Source organism: Centruroides vittatus, unplaced genomic scaffold (genome assembly GCF_030686945.1).
Source record: "Centruroides vittatus isolate TY-2023 unplaced genomic scaffold, ASM3068694v2 contig_1049, whole genome shotgun sequence".
Taxonomy (NCBI): Eukaryota; Metazoa; Arthropoda; class Arachnida; order Scorpiones; family Buthidae; genus Centruroides; species Centruroides vittatus.
Window position 1 is genome coordinate 604,059 of NW_027120677.1, and position 14,962 is coordinate 619,020.

A 14,962-nucleotide genomic window follows, 5' to 3' on the forward strand; every position below is an offset into this window, starting at 1 on the left:
GTGCGTCTCCACTGTTTCCTTTCTTCTATTTGCTGGAATCAGAGACAAGCCGCCATTTTGGAACCATAGGTAACATTAACCCACTGTTTTTACAAAATTTTACTTAAAAGTAATTTTTACAGTATTAATTATTGTAGGAAATATGCAAGGAAAACGTAGTGCTAAAAAAATTGAGTTTTCAATCGACGTCAACCCTTCGCGTAGAAGTTAGTGTATAAAATCTTGCTGTGTGAGCTCGGCCATCCGGTTGTCTAATAAAATATATTTATAATTATTCAAAAGTTTTTAATTTTTGAGTTAGGTCCCTTTTGAGTTTTTTGGATTCGCCGGTATTTACTTTGCTTATCTTTATCCGTAAGATTGTTTTTTGGGGTTATTAAAATATCACATCTTCTTCTATTTGCTGGAATCAGAGACAAGCCGCCATTTTGGAACCATAGGTAACATTAACATGTTGTTATGGATTGTCCAATAAACCATTTTTTCCAACGTAAATGATTTTCAAAACAACGTTTTGAAATTGGAACGAATAAATTTTAATTTTTATTTTCTGTGTGTGTCAATGGGAAGGGGCTTAAGCCCCTGTAGCCCCCCGTGGATTTGCCCCTGAAAATAAAATACTTTGAATTCTTTTATTGTAGTGTTTTCAATAGTTTAAATGCATTTGAAAGTACATTTCTAGAACATAATTTGTATGTTTAAAAGAAGAGAAATTTATAGATTTAAATTTGTTTGCAGCATTCGATTATAAACACGCAATATACTTTCGCAACATGAAACTTAAATTACTGCGAAAATTTATCTTAGACAAAAAAATTGTTAAATTGAAGGTCTTCCAGAAAATAAAAACCTAAGTTGATCCTGGATTTCAAGGAAAATAGTGAAATTACGAGATGTTATCTTCAAAATGAAAATATGGTTTGATAGGATACTGAAACACGACACGGCGACTTGATGAGGAAACATCGCTTGTCAAAAATGTAATCCGGAACATTTAAATTGAATAAACGGTGTTTCCTGTTTCGACAGACCGTGTCTTCAATTTTTAATATTTTAAATTATTTTAATACTTTTGTTTTATATATATACGTTACAGTCAAAACCCGTTTTTAGTTAGAACGAGTTTTAACTAGTTTATAATGGATGTCTTTGTTAAAACCCGTTTTGTCTAGTTAAAACTAGTTTTAACTCAAATTCATTTTTAACTAGCAGTAAATTCTAGTTTTAACTCAAATTCATTTTTGACTAGCAGTAAATTCTAGTTTTAACTAGACAAAACGGGTTTTAAGAAAGACATCTAGTTTCAACTAGTTAAAACGAGTTCTAACTAAAAACGTTTTTTTTTAACTCTTTCCGCCCTGTGGGCACTAAGAGGGTCTCTTTTAGTATGCCCATTATGGTTCGGCCAGGCCCACAATGGGGCGACCGGGTGGTGAGGGACGGAGCCCGACATAACCGAACGGACCACCCCCCCGAAAAATTCCTGGGGATTATTCGACCCGTTCGGATTCGATCCCGGGTCCCCCAGAGCGGTAGGCTGCCACCTTTACCGCTCGGCCATCCGGCCGTCACTAAAAACGGGTTTTGACTGTAACATATACACTCTATGTAGGGTTACCAAACGTCCTACTTTGGGAGGACATGTCCTACTATTTGGCCTTCAGTCCTCCGTCCTCCCCCCTTTGAACAAAAACAGCAAATGTCCTACTTTTGGAGGTGATCCATGTGTCACCACTATACTTTTGTATAACTCATAAATGACAGAATTAAAATTAAACTTAGTAGTTAAAGTCTGAATACTTAATGTAAAATGTTCATTACCATGTGTTATTGGTTTTTTATTTGATTTATGGCGGTTCGACATACTTCTGTTCGGACTTTCACTCACCGAACGCTCTGAAAATTTTTTCCACGGTCGGTGTAACTGTATATATTTCCCTTGTATATAATTCTGTAAAATGAACTTGTGGCAATGACCGTTGGACTCCTTCGCTGTCCAGTATCATTCCTCTGACACAACTACGACACTACTTGTGGATGTAATCGGTGACCGACTTAACTGACCATCTCCTCAAAAGGTACGGCTCAGTGGCCTCCTCAGATTCCACTGTGAAACGACGTGTTCAGCTGCAAGTGAAGTGCAGAAGTAAGCTGAAATTTAATTTTTTTTATTCCCATCATTCGTTAAAACTTTAATTCAAAATATTTATTATCTTAGAATCAGAATGAGTAGTAAGCGAAAATGTAAATTTAATGAAAAACTTCAAAAAAGCTTTAAAATGTTTAAAGCTACTAACAAAGATGACGAAGCATTTTGTCCAATTTGTAACCTAACTCTGAATATTGCTTACAAAGGGAAGAGCAACATTTAGAAATAGATCGTCATAAGAAAAATATTACATCGACTGGAAGTAATGTTTGGATTGAGAAATTTATTGCACCACACAATTCCAAATTAGAGCAGAAGATTGCTGCTACTGAACTAACATTGGTTTACTACACAGCCATACATCATGTCAGCTTTAAATCTGTAGATTGCACAAATAAATTGAACTCCAAAATTTTCAATGACTCGATGATAGCAACCCGAATTGGAAAACGAATGCCAAAATATAAAAAGAAATTGCTTGATTATGTATCAAACTGGACTGGAATACTTAAATCATTGGACTGTTCAATTTTTGCCATTCAAAGTTTTTAATTGGATGTCAATTACAAAAAGCCCTGTCTGGGAGGATGTTATGGAAAGTATCGAATCCTTACCGGCCTAGTTTAATCTCGTGGAAGCCATGATTGTTACAGAATCAGGGTAACATTTCAATAATGAATAAGTAATACCAATTTTAGAGAATTACAGTTTATAACTTAAATTATTAAACTATTTATCATATGTATGCAGGCCTATATAGTTTTATAGTTTGAACTCTTTCCTCCCTGTAAGCATTACGAGGACCATTTTTTAGCAACCAATTATGGGTCCATCCAGGCCCACAATGGAAACACCGGCTTGTGAGAAACGGAATGCAATATATCCTGAACGGCCCACCCGTAAAAGATTCTGAGGTTTTACGATCCGTTGGGATTAGATCCCGGGTTCTCGGAGCAGTAAGTTGTCACCTTATCTACTCGGCCATCCGGCGATTCCCAACAAGCTTGATACTTAAATCATCTTAAAATAAAAATTATAACGTTTGGAATTTAGTATGAATTTTAGTCTTGAAAGAACAATCTGTTTTTCTTCGTAAGGTTTCTTAAGTAAACCTTAAGAAACTTTGAAAACACAAGATATTACGTAATTGCTTATATTCTGTTTCATTATCTTATCAGTGTATATGATTATTCAGTAATAACAGGTTTTTTAACGAGTTTGATGTTTGTTTATGCTAATTTCATTGATTTTCAGCGAAAGTAATAATCGTTGAAGTGTTAAAACAATACCCTTCGTGGGTTCGCCCAGCCCATAATAAAAGCAGTCGAACAGGAGGAACGTTACCCGATATATCCGAGACAACTGGCCCTTGAAAATTTCTCAGGTTCCTCACTTGGAATAGAATTGACATTCCCAGAATGGCAAACTGACATCTTTACCACTTGGCCAATCTGATCGTCTTGGTCTTGCTTATGAATGTATAGCAGTTAATTCTTCCAACTTATTCGTGAAATAAAAACGCAAAAACATCCGTAAACAGAGAACAAATGTTTAAAGAAACAGTTGTTCGACAATTATTTATGTCTTGAATTATTATTATTATTTCTACTCTAAGGGAACTAATACTATTTTAATCATATCTATCGGGTTCGTCTAGGCCCAGATGGGGACAGCTTAATAATAAGAGACGGGCTCGAAGTATCCGAAACACCTGGATACACGAGGCTCTGTTTCATAAAAGTTTCTGAAGTTCCAGGCCCGCAACTGAATCTAGTGTCCTAGAGCAAGCAGGCTAACGCCTTTACTGTCGAAGGCCAACTACTGGCTAAGTGATTAAAATCATTGAACACAGATCGCGGGTTCGTGTCCAGGTGGAGTTTTTCGAGATTTCTTTACACGTGTCTAAAGACCAGTTTAGCATAGAAAGTCCTTACGGGGGCCATTCCTGTCTTCAAGTATATCATATCCTGCCCTGTCCTTTATCGTCTAATATTTCGGGCTGTCGGATTAAAGTGACTAATTAAAATTAATTAATGACATGATGAATAAATATTAAAATAAACCAATCAAGAAAATATACTATAAGCGTAAGAAAACTTTGATTTCGAGCAACGATCGTGCGTGTCGTAGCATTGAGATAGAATATAAAAACAGTATTTTTCAGATGCTGAGAAGTCCGAGTCATATCTTTTTGAGGCTCCCCAACATATTAATAACCTACTGCTTCCCTTTTAAACACTTAATAAGGTGATAAAAGAGCACTGAGAATACTTTTAACGGTATTTTTAAAAAATAAAGTCCATTTCATTTACTAAAGTTTGCATTTCATCACATCTCTTTTTAAACATCTTTATCCAATCAATCTTTATCCTTTTAAAATCCAATCCTAAATTTTAATGTATTTTACAAGAATTTTTAACAATTCCTGTAAAATACATTAAAATTTAGGATTGGATTAGAATTATCCTCTCTGTTCAGGTGAAGAAATTCCCCAAACATACTCCACGTGGCAGTCCATTGTTCATGTGCAAAACCCACCTAACCACCAACTACAAGTGTTCGCTGCTTTTATTCATTGGGCTACTGGCTAGCATCTAGTCATATTTAATTCATTATATTCTGTGATTACCATATTAAATTATCAAATAAGACTTTCCTCGTTTTAGCTTAATATTATGCAAATCGATAATGTTGCATTCTTTATAAATGCCTTATTAAATATAATCACATTAACAACTCTTTGAAGCCCATATTATCTATGAATTACGATATATGGATGAAAAATATACACATAGTTATAACATATACAAGTGCAACTATAGTGGCATTTAGAACTTCTTTAGTGCATCATTTCCTGCCATGTTATATTTTATCCTATAAAATTCACTTTTATAAATAGAAAATATAGAGAATTTAATTTTTAATAACATACAGTCTCTTGAATTTTTAGCCTAGGGCCATTAAACCCGCAGGGTAGTGACTAATCACGAAAGCCAGATACAAATTGATGCGCCAAACACATGATATAGTCATTATACCCTCATCGACTGTTACAAAACGGTATTGTTGTTTACACAGTAATACACAATATTAAAGCGTTTATGTTCAAATAAATCGATATAATAACTATTTTATTAATACTATTCAATGGCAAATATAGTAAAAATATCACGACTATGTTATGAAATTTAGAGATAAGAGAAAATGCTGAATGTTTTTCCTACACAACTCGTTAAGATCTGACAGTTACAACTAAATTGATATATCTTTACAGTGAAAAGACTTGAGTGCTGACACGAGGCACTTAATCAAAAAGTTGAGAGGTAATGAATAAAATAATAATTTAAGAAAATTGAATAAGTTGGCCAAGTTTAAAAGTCGCATTGTCAACTTTTTATAGTCTATAAAGTGATTCAAAGGGTTCGCTTATGATGCAATGTGTGTATAACACCAGACGTGTTAAACATACGTTTGCCGTATGTGGGAGGTAAGCAAGCATTCAGCTAAATGGCACTCACATATATTATATTCTGAGGTGTAAAGTGACTGCATAATAAGGCGAATCCTTTACCCGTGCATGGAGAATTTTGAATCACCCGAATTTAATTCATATAAGGTAATTAAAAAGTCAAAAATAATATTTTTCGTATTTCTTTGCATCTGTGAAAAATTTGGTCAAACCGTTCAGAAATATAACACTACTTTATATACTACACATGTTTTTCCCCCTTCTCGTTTAATCTGAATATTTTTTACATTTAGTTTGAATTAGGGAAATTCTACTGGTGTTATCAATTAAATTTCTGTTAAATACGTTGTTACAATCAGGGCTGAGGGAAACGAAATCAGGCCAGGGCCATTCATAAAAATATACGAAGAAAATTAATCAGTAACACAAAATAGCTGAATTTTAACCACTTATCGAAGGATATTTTAATTTATGTCATTTTTATATCATATTTTTTGCATGAAAAAACTGAACTTTACGTGCGAGTTCCGAAGCAAAAGGCTTTTTAATGGGCTTAAGCAGCCCATTAAAAAGCTTAAGCTGATGTAATTTAGTACTTATCGGTCCGATTATTTTTGATATATTTATCACACGAGCCAAGAAAACAAATATGCTTAAATAGACCTTGAATATAACTGAGGGATGACATTAATAAATCGATTTAAATATTTACAGGAAAATGAATAATTTATTATAATTATTTATTTATTTTTTATACAAATTTTCTCATTTAAAATATTCCATTCGATTACTAGTCGTTTGTAAACTATTCAACCTTTTATATTTATTTTTTTAGACAAATTAATGTTAATAAAATTCGTTAGACAAGAATGTAAATTATCGGTTACCCTTGATTTTATAGTCAAGGAGAAAAAAGTTATAATTAAAAAGTAAGCTCCATATTGTAATTATATTAATTAGAGTTATTATAGGCGAAGTTTAGAATGTAAAATATATTGTTTTAGTATAATTTAAACTTAAATTTCGATCGCGCAACTAAGTTTTGTATAAAATTTTATTTATACATCCAGTAACACCCAGGTATAACACCCAGTGAAGCAATCTGAATTGCCCACATGACACTACCAAGTACAGAAGTAAACCAAAGAGAAACAAAATTGTTAACAGTGTCCATCCTCGGGTATGGAATGTTTACGCAAACGTGATACATTTTAAATAAAAAGAATTTTTCTTTAAAATGCAGTTTGTAAATCGGATAAACATCGCTTTCAAAAATCCGTGCCTCACACACACACACACACATACACACTAATATGCATGCATACAGAAAAAAACCCCGAATTTATTTGCATTTCTCCATGTTTTGCATTTGTCTTATAATTTTTAAATAATGTATTTATATAATAAATTATAGTAATACCTTATAAATTTAGAATACCCTACTGATTGCGTGTATATAAAAATCCAGCGAGTTGAGTAACGTTCCAAGCCAAACGTTAAAATTGCGTGTGGCGCCATCTGTTATGAGATTTTACTTTTTTTAAATTTTATATTATTTATTATTATATAATGACAAAAAAACTTAATTTTAAGGGTAGGGATAAGTTTTATAAATAATCGTAAATGCTAATAACAGGTAAAATCTTCTGTAAGACCCCACTCTATCTTCCCACTCTCTTGACCTTTAACCATCAAAATTTAATAGCATCAATTTCCCTAATAAACAAACCTCTCTGCAACATTTTCGACATAAAACACAAGAGTTATTAAGCTTCAAAGCGGGTGTTTCGTCCTGTTTCGTGGTCCGAGTCATGCCTAACTCCGTTCAGAATATTTTTAAATTGAAATAACGGTTTTGACCGAAAATTGGTATACCTCCTGCCCCTAAGCTTTTCATATCTGGTCTCGACTATCATCTAACTCTGTTCTTTGGATTAATTTGTGAGTTTACAAAAATACACGTAGACCATAATGAATAAATATATATTAAATGGAAACCTGCCAAAACAGAAAGTTCTGCAGATATCGTTCCGTTTTAAACAGGTTTTACTGTATATTAATTTGAAAGTTGAAAGAGGAAAAAATATTGACTAATGCTAGTAGAATACTATTAACTATAGTTGTAAACATCGTACGTTATATTTTTATACATATATTTAAAAATAAAATAGATAAACACTTGTATTATTGGTGAAATAGTTCTAATAAATACTAAAAATATTTTAAATTGCGAAATAATGAAGTGAAATTTAATCTTCAATTTATGAACGGTATTATTAGAATCCGGATTACACAGACTCAATCCGGATATATCCTATTGTTTTTCTTTAAATTTCTTATTACTAAACGATAAATATAGAAAACGCTTCATTTATTTTCATTAATCTTATGTAAATTTCCAGTAATTTAGTCTTTCCGTCCCTGTAAAGTGGAGTCCTTTACAGGGACGGAAATCGAAAATCGTTTAAATTAGTTGAAATTCGTTCGAAGTGAAATTAATCGATTTTATCGAATGATTTAGGCTCAACAGGTACGCGAGGAAAAAAGGTTGAGAACCCTTTCTGTTAATTTAGCTTTTAAGTTAGAGTAGGCGTATAATATTGTTTAAACATTTATTAAAAAATAGGATTAAAAAATAAAATTAATTCAAACGAGGTATGATATTACAATACATAAATTATTAGTGTGAATATATTATAATGTACAGGAAATTATCGAAAATTCAGGCAATATGCCAACATAGGTAAGATTTTACATAATTAAATTTTTATTTTATTTTTGTTTCTGTACAGAAAAACAGAAAAAAAGTGTGTGAATATAAAAACTTTTGTTCAACAATCCCAGTAAAGAATCTTGGATTCGAACAATTTCTATACACAGCAAACTCCTAATTATCTTCTTATATTTATACGGTTGGTTTCAATTTCCTACCATTAGAATATCATTGTTTATTGATTGTTATGGATTATTGATTTTTCTCAAAGAAAATGCGGTCAAACCTCTGAACAACGGGAACCTGCGTGAAAGATATCCGATACTTTGTAGGCATGTTTGTTCAACGTTCCTGGAAAAAATGGCCGAAGTTTAGAGGTTGGGAAGGCGATCTTTATTAGAGGTTTGACTGTATTTATACTGTTCTTTTTCAAATGATAATAATTAAATTAATAGTTATAATAATTTCCATATAATTATGGCTGCCCAGAATAAACTATCTTACAGATTCTCTAATGGTTGCAACAGGGGAGGAGTATATACCAAATAAAGTCTAAAGAGGGGTCTAATGGGTTAACCCACAGTTCTCAACACGTGGTACACGTATTCTCTTGAGAACAATCGGTTAGTGGTATAAGTCTATACACAGAAGACTCGGGAGATACGCGAGGGAAAAAGATTGAGAATCTTTTTTATTGGTTTAGCCTTTAAATTAGAGCAGGGGTGGCCAACCTTTTTGGGAAGAGTGCCCCTATCTGAAAGAAAAAAATTATGCGTGCCACTTCCAACTTTTCCAACATACTAAAAAATATATAAAGGTGAAAAAATGATTTTGATTTTATTACGTTCAATTTTTCTCCAAAATCGAGAAAAAAAAGCAAAATTTTGTTCACAAAAGATGATATATGACTAACTAGGATAGGAAAAATACAATCTTTTCTCTGCAATTTAAATTATTTAAATGCCCCATAATATCGACGAGAAAAGCTAAATCCCATAGCCAATCTTCATTCTTGAAGTAGCAAGCACTCACTGGGCAGTTCATTGTATTCTTCCAGATATTTTAAAACACACTCCCACAAATTCCAAAATCTCGCGAGTGCACTTCTTTTGGAAAGCCAGCGCACACTACAATAAAGGAGTAACTCGCCATCCTCTTCCGTTTCTTCCGGGAAAAGCTCACGAAATCGTCTTCGATTCAGAGCTCGAGCTCGTATTTGCAATGTATTGTAGTCCAGAGACAATACCGCGTCGTTGTACTGGTGTCAATGGGTGCCGCTTTCCGGCGCTGTTGTATTCAGTAGCGTATGTGTAGGGTTTTTACGGAATTTGATAAGATTCTCGAAGGCGATATTATTATTTTTTTCAAAATTTTAAATTTTTCATCATGTCTTCGCGTGCCACTGTTAAAACTCCGCCGTGCCACACTGTGGCACGCGTGCCGCGGGTTGGCCATCCCCGAATTAGAGTATAATATTGTTTAAACATTTATTTTTGAGAATTTTTATTAAAAAATAGGATAAAAAATAAAATAAATTCAAACGAGGTATGATATAACAATACATAAACCATTAGTATGAATACAGGCCTATTATAATATAGATAAGATTTTACATAATTAAATTTTATATTCCTTGTTTACATTTTATTTTATTTTTTAAAGAATATTTTACATACATAAACAGAAAAACTCGAATAAATAAATAAATAATTTTTTTAAGTAATACATTAAATAATTTTTACATTCATTGATATAAAATTAAAGCATTTGTACGTAAAACAATGGTGAGAAAAAAAACAAATTATGTTTTTTGGCTAATTTATAGGAAAAATATATAGAGTAAAAATAATAATGTAGTTTATAATAATTATTTTTCAATATTTTAATCCGATAAAGTATAGGATGGGTGATCGTAATTAAGGAGTAGCCTAAGTTTTCGGTGCTTTCTGTGTAATTGTGTAATTTCTACCAAACCAAATTTGGCACGCACACTGTCCTGAGTATAAAGGGGATTCAATTTTCGGGAAAAGATTTTACTTGAAAATTCAACCGCTGGGAAAAAATTGGCGCTGATGTCCTTTTAATTTTCATATAGCGTACGTAATTTTCTGACGAATTTCTGCAGTTAAGAAAAAAAGTACAATAATTTCACGTCAATTACAGATGTTAATACAGATGTGATCACAGATGTAGAATGTGGAAATGACGTACGATCCTCTAGACTCTAGAGAGAGTGCACGTGTTTAAAAAAACGTTTTGCGTCTCTTTTTATATCCGAAATTCGTTGTAAAACGTATGCAATGTGCACATTAATGGAACAGAAGCGCCAAATTTCTCCCTAGCGTCTAAATTTTTTAGTTATAGTTTTTCCGGAAAATCGACGCCACATACTCGGACAGTACTGCCAACGGAAGAGCCATTCTTGGTCAAGATCTCAGAGCGGAGGGGCAGCGCTCCGGACTTGAGAAGGGAAAAGGGGACTGCGGAGTCGAAGAAAGCCGTAGAGGTCGATGAAATAGAATAGATTATAACCACAATACATTTGTTAAAGTTAATTTATTTAATAGTTTTATTATATAATATTTACCAATATTTTATTATATTATTTATTTATTATTACTTAAAATTTTACCCTTACATCTTAAATAATTAATTGATTCGAGTGTCACTTTGTAGTATTATTCCATTTTCGAATTAAAATAAATTATTTCTTTGCAAAAAACAAGAAACAGAAGTTTTTATGAATAAATAGTGTTTTTTTTTCAAAGAAATAATTTGTTTTATTTTCTTGTATCTTAAATTTGTGCCCTTTTTTCACACATAATAATATGAGTGAGCCGAACAAAAAATGCAGACAATATAGTGGTGAAGATTTAAAATATGGCTTTATACGTACTATTTGTTGGTAATAGAATAATGCCAACATAGGTACACATAGGTAATGGAATAATGCCAACATAGGTACACATAGGTAATGGAATAATGCCAACACAGGAAGGCACATAGGTAATAAAAGTACCTATGTGCTTTCTATGCATAAAACTGTCAAACGAATCAATGAAACCTTTTAAGCTTAAGGAACATTTGACAAAAGTCCATAGCGACAAAAAAAAAAAGATAAAGATTTAACTTTTTAAAAACAATCAAAGAAAAATATTTGAAAACACCGTCATTGAAACAAGTCTTTGCGACAACATCTGAGCGAGACGACTATGGACTGCGTGCTTCTTATAACATTTCTTTACTGATAGCAAAGTCCGGAAAGCCGCACACTATTGGTGAAGAACTCATTCTACCGGCTGTAAGTGAGGTAATACGCACCGTGCTGCATAAACCAGCTTCCGATATTATAAGAAGAATTCCGCTGAGTAATAATACGGTGCAAAGAAGGATTGAAGAAATGGCTCAGTCCGTAGAAAATTCTTTATGCGAGTACTTAAAAAATAATGTCAGGTTTATGCTATGAGAAGGGATCCGTGGGCATAATAAGTTTGGGAACCACTGCTCTAAATCGAAGCCTGTTATGTGTAAATCCGTCCCTGATTATTATATATAGGTAAATTAAGTAGAAGAGGTTACATGGGACCCCTTAATTCAAATTTGCCCGGAGACCCAAGAATCTATAACGGGCGAAATAAAAATTCCCCCCACTTACAATCTTAAATAAAATTATGAATTATAAAATGTTAGTAAAATGGTACACGTAAATAACTAATTTTCCTTGGATTTTGTTCAAATTCTAGACACATAAATCAAGTTGTAAGCTTATTAAAAGTAAGAATTTTTTTAAAAATTCCAGTGATTATAAACAGTGAACTTACGCAAGACACTTAGAATTTTTAATTGATTTGACAAGAATCGATTTACCGATGCCAATTATTAGAATTCTCCTTGAAAATACGAAAAAAAAAATCATCCCTCATCCATATTTGTATATTGAGGACTTCAAGGCAGATGCAATTAATTTATTGAACTAAGAAATGGAATTAATTCAAACATTTAATAATCTTAGTAAATATTTATTCTTCGATCTAGAATAAGAATGTATTAAACGAATATACAACTGGAAAACTACGTAAACACACTCCAAGGACAGAAAAATATTGATTTTTAAGTACAACGTGTGTCAAGTATCTAAACGTTGATTGGTCGGTAAAGAAAAATGCCTTTTTCAATCAATGAAATCTTCCTAAACGAACGATTCTTTTTACGTAATTATTTCAATTTTCCTTTCTAAATTATACAGCATTCAATTTTACAGAAAACGTGTATTATAAATTCCGTTTTTAATACCCAAAACTACTGCATTCGACTCTAATAAGTCGACAATATATTGGCATTAACAAATATGCCAACACTTGCGACAGTATTAATAAATTATAAAGGTGACAAGCGAAATATAACAACAGATTACTCACAAAAATAATAATTTGGGTTACTTATTGCAATAAAAAGACCTTTTATGCCCCCCTTTTTAAACGTTTTTAAAATCATGTAATTACGTTAATAGGTGCGAATTTTGCATAATAAATGTATTAAAATTCGATAAAGAGACAATAAAGGACTGTATTAAATTTAAGTGTACTTTAATGATTTAATTATGAATTTTACTTCATTAAAGTTAATTTTATAATAATCGTATGCACCGTAGAAATTTTTATTCTTTTTTTTTAATAATTAATTTACATATATTTTACTAGTTATATAGGCAGGAAGTTTTGTTTAATAAATATTTATAAAAATTATTTAAAATATTAATTAATTAATTAATATTTTAAAACATTTTATTATTATTATTATTATTATTAGCAGACATTTTGAATTTTTTTTTTTTAATATTTTCGCTGATGGAGAAAACACATGACTATGAATCATTTCTGTCGAGTTTCCTCATAGAAGATTTAACTAATTGCATAAATTCGTATGCATTTTTATATTTTTAAATAATATAAACATTATTTTATAGTTAAATGCAAACAAAATTGAGTAAATATTTTAAATATAAGCTGAAAACAATGGTTTATATCACTTATATTAACTAAAGCCATTTAAAACTATATAACAGAATATTTAATATTCATGAAGTAAAATGTATAAGTAACACAATTGAAAATTTATTTAATTATTTTATTTAAAAAATAAAATAATTAAATATTCATAAACTCATCAGGCGCTAAAATTACGAATTTTATGCAATGTTTTTAGTAATAAATTTAAAAAAAAATTACGTATAAATATATAGAAATGATAATAATAATATATATATTATATAATTACAGTATAATAAAAATTAAATTAATTATTAGTTACATAAAAGGTGTCTCTCACCGTTAAGAGGAAGCCAAAATTACGAATTTTGAAGTAAGAATACCAAAATATTGCATTATTTTTATAAAAATAAAATTAAAAACGACATATTTGAACGGTAAAGATTGCATCTTTACCGTTCAAATATGTCGTTTTTAATTTTAAATTTTAAATCCTCACATAGAAAAATAAACATTTACTTTAACATGAATCATCGTAATTAAACGTGCAATTTATTTATTTACTTATTTATTTATTTACCTATTTTAAAACAACTTATTAAAGTATTTTACACCGCAATAATATACAAAAAAAAGGAAGAAAAACACAATAAAAAAGGCATAATGGTGACATAAAAAAATTTACCTTGAATTTTCTTCCAATTTCAAGTTGTAATTTCTTAAAAATATATTTAAAAATCCTGTTGTAAAAATGCAAATATATATATATATATATGTATATATATATATATATATTTTAACAATAGAAAAGTTTAAAAAATATTATTTAATCCTGTTTTTTCGTGTAGGTGGTGTAGTAGACTGTCCCTCATACCACATCGCCCTGTGTTTATTTAGTAAATACAAGCACACGCACACATACACACACTTCCTTTCGCTTAGTGAATCGCTAGCTATACAATAATGTAACACACTTACCGCTTTCTCGATAGCGATTTTATAGTAGATATGAAGTCATGTTGTGTCACTCTTTCATTGGATGTTTGCTGAAACTGTGTGTTCGCTTACTACATTCAAATTTTGCTTCCTTTTTTTTCGTCTTTACCGCTTGTGTATACCGGTTTCGCGATACTAATGACGTGTTTTTCGCTACGTAATTTTTAATAGTAAAAATGAAATATACTTATTTTATTTTAAATATATTATTTACGAATCGAAGCCGTTAATTAAATTGATATTCTTCGTTTTATTTAATTATTTTTTTTTTTTAAATGTAAAACAAAAACGATCCAATTATAGTTTCATTGCGGTACGTACACGTCATCTTTAGCAATTCTATATTAAATATCCTATCGAATCAGGGAGAAATACGTAACTGTGTAGGACCTAAAGATGAAAAAAAAAGACCCTTGTAGGGCGAGGTTTGTCTTTAAAATTAATAGTTTATTTTATATAATCTATGACAACAACAATGAGAAAGAGTCTCGTGGGTATGCGATCCGTGAAATCTCAAACGGTCCCGCACTTCGCTAATGTTAGACCCTTGCAAGGGTATTCTCACCCTCCCAACGTGGCAAGTTCCTCTAAATAGTTGACAAAAGAAAACGTAATAATATATTATCATTTTTTCGGAATTAAGGGTG

General features: G+C 31.2%; 1 protein-coding gene across 1 annotated transcript in view; it reads right to left on the minus strand.

Moving 5' to 3' along the window:
• Positions 1-14,028, minus strand: part of LOC136970614 (uncharacterized) — a 62,837-nt gene extending 48,809 nt beyond the window's left edge. The window contains exon 1 of the mRNA XM_067265083.1: positions 14,005-14,028. The gene's annotated coding sequence lies outside the window, so the exon portion shown is untranslated. The remainder of the gene's footprint in view (positions 1-14,004) is intronic.
• Between the last annotated feature and the right edge of the window lie 934 nt (positions 14,029-14,962).